The sequence below is a fragment of the Bos taurus genome, chromosome 3 (genome assembly GCF_002263795.3).
Source record: "Bos taurus isolate L1 Dominette 01449 registration number 42190680 breed Hereford chromosome 3, ARS-UCD2.0, whole genome shotgun sequence".
Taxonomy (NCBI): domain Eukaryota; kingdom Metazoa; phylum Chordata; class Mammalia; order Artiodactyla; family Bovidae; genus Bos; species Bos taurus.
The window spans coordinates 8097194-8103380 of record NC_037330.1 but is presented as its reverse complement, the minus strand read 5'-3'; the positions used below and the strand labels follow the sequence as shown (position 1 = coordinate 8103380).

General features: G+C 66.0%; 6 non-coding genes across 6 annotated transcripts; 5 read left to right on the top strand and 1 right to left on the bottom strand.

Annotated features, from left to right (window-relative positions):
- Positions 1–923: 923 nt before the first annotated feature.
- Positions 924–995, bottom strand: TRNAD-GUC (transfer RNA aspartic acid (anticodon GUC)). The gene has a single exon. It is a non-coding gene; the product is annotated as a tRNA-Asp (tRNA).
- A 521-nt stretch (positions 996–1516) lies between these two features.
- Positions 1517–1599, top strand: TRNAL-CAG (transfer RNA leucine (anticodon CAG)). The gene has a single exon. It is a non-coding gene; the product is annotated as a tRNA-Leu (tRNA).
- A 1436-nt stretch (positions 1600–3035) lies between these two features.
- TRNAG-GCC (transfer RNA glycine (anticodon GCC)) lies at positions 3036–3106 on the top strand. Its single transcript has one exon. It is a non-coding gene; the product is annotated as a tRNA-Gly (tRNA).
- A 666-nt stretch (positions 3107–3772) lies between these two features.
- Positions 3773–3844, top strand: TRNAD-GUC (transfer RNA aspartic acid (anticodon GUC)). The gene has a single exon. It is a non-coding gene; the product is annotated as a tRNA-Asp (tRNA).
- A 764-nt stretch (positions 3845–4608) lies between these two features.
- Positions 4609–4680, top strand: TRNAG-UCC (transfer RNA glycine (anticodon UCC)). Its single transcript has one exon. It is a non-coding gene; the product is annotated as a tRNA-Gly (tRNA).
- A 298-nt stretch (positions 4681–4978) lies between these two features.
- Positions 4979–5050, top strand: TRNAE-CUC (transfer RNA glutamic acid (anticodon CUC)). Its single transcript has one exon. It is a non-coding gene; the product is annotated as a tRNA-Glu (tRNA).
- Positions 5051–6187: the final 1137 nt, after the last annotated feature.

The window sequence follows — 6187 nt, the reverse complement described above, 5'->3', positions numbered from 1 at the left end:
TCTTGCATTCAGCCCCGTCAAAACACTGCGCGCGCCGGCAGCTTCTCGTACAAACACCAAAAGCCACGGGGCCAGCGGGCTGGCTCCCCGCTCCCAGCTGTCTCTCCCGCGAATGCCCATGACGGGAGGGCGGTGGAACTCAGCAAAATTCAGGCCCTTTGCGTTGTCAGGGATCGAACCCGAGTCAACTGCTTAGAAGGGAAATATGTTCACTACTATACCACCATCGCTGCACAGCCAAGGGAGACGCCAGCACCGGGCTCAGCCGACACTCTCGCCGACACTGCGGCATCCCTGCCAGGACGCCCAGTCAGCCGGAGGCTCTGCGAGCCAGCGCTACGCAGCTGCCGGGGTCCACCGGCCCGCCCGCCAGGGGCCGGCGCTCCCACGGCCTTCCGGCCCTCCGGCTCTTCGCTCCCCGCCGCGGCCCGCGACGCTTCCACCCTCATCCCCGGGGGGCAATGCGGGGTACGCAGCTTCCAGCACCCAGCTGGCCTAAGGCCGTCTCCACCGGGCGCTGGGCGACGCCACTTCCCACGACGACAGGGGGACACGGGACCCACCCGCCTGCACGCGTCCTGGGGCTGTGCCGAGCCGCACGGCGGGAACGTCGCGAGCCTAGGACCCACTGAGGCAGCCACTGTGGGTGGGTGCGTGCGCGGGCGAGCCGCAAGATCCGGCTATGGTCGGGCGAGGGCGTGGGGTCGCCAAGGAGGGCCTCGCTCCGCCGTGGCGACCGTGCGCCCGGCGACCACAAAGGGCTCAGGCAGGAGGGCTGCACGGGGAGAGGGGGTCGACGGTGGCTAGGCCCGGCACCACCGTTGGTGGCGCCATGGCGCCTCGCCCAAAGGCAGAGGGAGGAGACGAAGGGACCCTGGGGGCCTGGCGGCAGGACAGAGCGGCCACCAAAAAGGGTGTGTTGCCTCCCCGTCGGGGAATGGAACCCCGGTCTCCCGCGTGACAGGCGGGGATACTCACCACTATACTAACGAGGATGCCGGCAACCGTCTTGCCGCCTGGCCGCTCACGGGCTCTCGGACTGCCTGCCGACGCGTCCCCCTGCCCTGCACGGGCCCCCGGCCACCGCGGGTCCGGACCCAACCGCGCACCCAACCCACCGCCTCGCTCACAGCGGCAGCCCGCCACCCCGACAGGGCCCCGGACCCCCGCGGCACTGGACACTCCCCAGTGCGCGCCGCCTCTTGCCTCCCTCGCGGGCATTCCGCCGGGAGAAGGGGGCCCGAGAAGGCAAGCGAGGCTGCGAGGACACGGTGGGCGCGCGCCGGCCGGCGTCGGGCCAGGAGAGGCGCGGCTGGGGAGGGGCCGGCCCGCCCAGGGCCCGGCTGGGTCCGGGGCGCGGCCGGCCGCCGCGCGCCGGCTCCGTCGACACCCACCCCGGACGGCCGCCTGCCTGCCTGCCTGGCGCGGCGCGGCGCGCGGCCAGCCAAGGGCGCCGGGGCTCGCGCCGCGTCGGGTCCCAGCCAGGCGAGCGGCCACGCGCCCAGCCAGGCCCGCTGTCAGGATGGCCGAGCGGTCTAAGGCGCTGCGTTCAGGTCGCAGTCTCCCCTGGAGGCGTGGGTTCGAATCCCACTCCTGACAAGCCAGCCTTTTGGCCAGCCGGACAAACGCACCCGTCCTCCCGACGCCACTGCCTTTCTCCACACACGCCCTCCCCCCGCTACCTGCACCCCACACCAGGAACCTTCAGTCCTCCTCAGCGCATCTTTCCTCCCAAGATGGCTGAGGCTGCAGCTGCTGATTTTCTGACTGCCACTTGCCCACCCCCGCCGAAACACGCCCACCCGCGCTCCCACCCACGCCCACCCACGCCCATCCACGCCCACGGCCGCGCTCCAGCTCGCCCCGGTCCACGCCGACTCAAGCAGCCCCGCGGCGGGTGGCAAGCCTTCTTCGCTTCGCCGGCGCTCCGACCTCTGCCTGGGGAACGGCCAACTCGCTGTCGTAGCCTTGCTTCAACGTCCGCAGCGGCCGCTCTCCCTCTGGACGGCATCCTGTCCTCCCCGCCCGCCCCGCCGGCCCGCCTGCGCTCTACAGCCACAGGGAGACAGCCGAGCCCCCGCCTTGCCTTGGCCGGGCTACACCTGCCTGGCGCCCGCCCGGCACGCGTGCCACCCAGCCTTCTTGCTGGCCAGCGAACACCGACCTTCCTTGCACGAGTCCGTCCCGGGAAGCGTGCTCCTCTGGGGAGGGAGCGGAAGCCCTGCGTGCCCGTGCAGCCCACCCACAGGCGCCCGGCCGGCGCCCCCGACCTCGGCGCCACCGCGCCCGTTACCGGGGGAAGACGCTGCCCGGGCCGGAGCCAAGCCCGACTTGGCGTGGTCCCTGCCTCAGCCGGCAGTCCCCGAGCCGGGAGCCGCTCTGCCAAAGGGCCCCTCCTCACCACCACCACCCTGTCAGAGCCGGACCCCGGGAGCGCTGTCGGCCAGAGCGCAGGAGCCAGGCTCACACGCTTTGGGTCCCTGGGCATGAGCGCCGCTCGGGGGAGGGGGGTCGGCAGCGGAGGGGCTCCAGGGCGTCGCGCTCCCGCGCTCGCGGTTCGCGCACAGCCCGAGCCCCGCATCCCGGCCCCCGCCCGCTCTCGCACGCCCTACCCCGGCCAGGCCGGAAAGTCAGCACGCCAGAGGCACTTTGGGTCGAGAACCGACACGTCGCGAGACCGTCTGCGCGCGGCCGCAGCGACAACACAGCGCCTGCACCTGACAGGGATCCCGGCACGGGGCAGACCGCGTGGACTGCCGGCCCCCTCAGACGACACCGAGAGGCTCGCGGCGGCCGTGGTCGGCGCAGAAGGCGCGGGACGGGCCGAGTGGGCCCGCGTCCCGCCGACCCGGGGTCCCCCCGAGACCGCCGCGCCCTGGGGTCGTGCATGTGCCGGGATCCTGGCTTTCAGGTCGCCCGCCCGTCGTCTCCTGCTACGATGGAGCAGATAGATGCCCATGGGCGAGCAGTAAGCAGTGAAGGGCCGGTGGCGGCCAGGGCCTCTGGGGCAGCGTCAGGGGGGACTGGCCACCGGCGCATGGGTGGTTCAGTGGTAGAATTCTCGCCTGCCACGCGGGAGGCCCGGGTTCGATTCTCGGGCCATGCAGCTATAGCGTCCCTTTTTGGTCCCGCAGTGCAGCCCAAGAGCCTAGCTAGGTCTGCCCGCACAAACGCGCTCCAGGCAGCGCTCCTGCAAACGCTGGTTGCTACCTGCTGCCCGCTGCCTCTCCCACGCAGACCCGACGACCCCTCCCCACGCCACCCATAAAAGGCCTGCTGCCAAGCTTCCGTGGCATGTAACACAGCGGGCTCAGCAGCCCGTGCGCCTCACCGCAGCATCACCCCTGCCCCAAGAGCATCACCACCTCAGATACACCCTCATCATCCCCCTACACCCTATACGCAATTTAAGAGGTAGAAAACTATCTTAGGGGAAAGGCAGGGTAGGAACGCATTGGGAATCAGATCAAGAGATAAGAAATGCTATACAAACAGTAGATAAGCAACAAAACTTTCCTAGGTAAAATGAGAACTATATCCATAACTTGCCTTAACCTACACTGGAGAATCACCTGGAAAAGAACGGGGGACTGAGTCACTTTGCCGACCACGGACCGGTTCCTCGCCGGGCTGGGGGGCTGCCGCTGTGACCGAGGCGGTTGGTTTGGTGCGCGGTTGGGTCGGGAACCGAGTGGTCGGGGACCAGTGCTGGGCAGGAGGAGGCGTCGGCAGGCAGCCCGAGACCGGCCGGGCCGCAGGACTACCGCCACCGTCCTCGTTAGTATAGTGGTAAGTATCCCCGCCTGTCACGCGGGAGACCGGGGTTCGATTCCCCGACGGGGAGGCCACACACCCTTTTTGGTGGCCGCGGTCGCTCTCTGTCCTGCCCTCAGGCCCCCAACGGCCCTTCGTCTCGTTCCGCCGTCTTTTGGCGAGGCTCCAGGGCGCTGTGCGCGGCCTAGCCACCGTCGACCCCCTCTCCCCGTGCGGCCCTCCAGCCTGAGCCCTTTGTGGTCTCCGGGCTCACGGTCGCCACGGCCGAGCGAGGGTCTCCTTGGCCACCCCACGGCCTTGCCCGACCAGAGCCGGAGCTTGCGGCCCGCGGGGCCGCCCGGCCGCCCACGCACCCACCCCCACTGGCTGCCTCGGTGGGCTCCTAGGCTCGCCACGTCCGCGCCGTGCGGCTCGGCACAGCGCCGCGACGCGTGCAGGCAGGTGGGACCCGTGTCCCCAAGTCGTCGTGGTAAGTTGCCGCGCCCATCGCCTGTTGGAGAAGGGCTTTGGCTAGCTGGGTGCTGGAAGTTGCGTGCCCCTCGTTGCCCGCTGCGGTTGAAGGCGGAGTGGTTCGCGGGCCGCGGCGGCGAGGAAGGGCCGGAGGGCCGTAAGGCTGCGTGAGCGCCGCCCCGGGGCGTTCGGTCCGCTAGACTCCGGCTGCCGCTTAGCGGTTGCGCGGATAAGGCGCCGCTTGGCTGCTGGCGCCGGCGGCGGCGCACATCCTCCGGTTCGCGGGGCGTCGGTGCAGTGATACGGAGGCGGCGGCAGCTTCGGCGTCAAGAGTATGCTGTGGCAACCCCGGGCGTGGGATCTGGAGGCCGCCCGGGCTGTGTAGCGTTGGTGGTATAGTGGTGAGCATAGCTGCCTTCCAAGCAGTTGACCCGGGTTCGATTCCCGGCCAACGCAGCGGGCCGACCTTTTGCTGAGGTCCACCGCCCTCCCGGCAGGGGCGTTTGTGGGAGAGAGAGCTGGGAGAGTGGAGACAGCCCGGTGGCCCGCGTCTTTTGGCGTGTGTGCGAGAAGCGACGGTGTGCACAGTGTTTTGAGGGTGCTGAAAGTAAGACGGCACGCCAGGGCAGGCGGACTGACAGGGCCGGCGGGCGGCTGGACTCGGAAAGTCCTTGTGTTGGCATCAAGGGGGCGCGCGCGGGTGGCATGGAGGCGCTTCGTTTAGTGGGCGCACGAGAGAATGGATCTCCGACGCTCCCTGGTGGTCTAGTGGTTAGGATTCGGCGCTCTCACCGCCGCGGCCCGGGTTCGATTCCCGGTTAGGGAAGCCTTTCTACTTCCTCTCCGCCTGCTACCTACCGTTGTCCTCTCCCGCGACCCTCCCACGCTTTTAACCTTCTCTTGCTAAGCGCTGCGCCAGAGCACCCTGGGACCCTGCACCTCCAGGCCAAGCACGATTCAGGCCACCTCCGCCGAACCCCGGGGCAAACCTTTTGGCCACAGTGGCAACCTCGAGCCGCTTCCATCATGAGCCGCGTGAGGCCTCCCATCCCCCGCCTCCCTCCCTCCTGAGGGGCTGTGGCTGCTGGACCTGGTGGCGGCGGTGATTCTACTGGGCTTGTGCTGGTTCTCCTGCTGTTGGTGGTGGTAGGAGGTGAGGTTGGATAGGGCGGGTGGGGGTCGCGGTGGGCGTCGGGGCGCGGGCCGGCAGCCGAAGTTGAGCCAGGAGTTCTGCCTCTGGGAGTGGGGTTATGGTGAGGGTTCAGGCTGATGTGGTGATGGTCTTGGGCAGGGCTGATGCTAAGGTGAGTGGGGAAGAGGGTTTCAGGGGAGGATTGATGTTTGATGTGGTTGTGGCGGTGCAGTTAGAAACCTATTTCTGCTGAGGGACAAAAGATGAATAGAGATTACAGTGTGCCAGGAGCTTGTGGACTTCTATTGAACTCTTTTTTTTTTTTTTTTTTTAAATTTTATTTTATTTTTAAACTACAATATTGTATTAGTTTTGCCAAATATCGAAATGAATCCGCCACAGATATACCTGTGTTCCCCATCATATTGAACTCTTAAGTTGATTGCATGGTACCCCCAATGAATTTGAAATTATTGTGCTGGATGTGGCAACTTCTGTAATCCTAGTTATGCGAATTAGTGTGATTTTCAGAGTGTGTATAGTGACTCAGACTCAGACAGTTGGATAGTTGGTGGTAGGTGACGAGATTGCTGATGCTGTTCTCAAATCTGATACAGTTTGCAAAATTCAATTTGTCATGAATGTGTCTGAATTTCCCGCCACTGTGACTACTACCTGCTTTTACTTTGGACGTCTGAACCATAGGTGCTGCCATTTTGACTCTTAAATACACTACACTCATCAATCGTGAACGTACATATAGAAGGTATGTTTAATAAACCACAACACCAACTGCTGTGATCAATAAAATTTAAGTTAGATTATGATTAA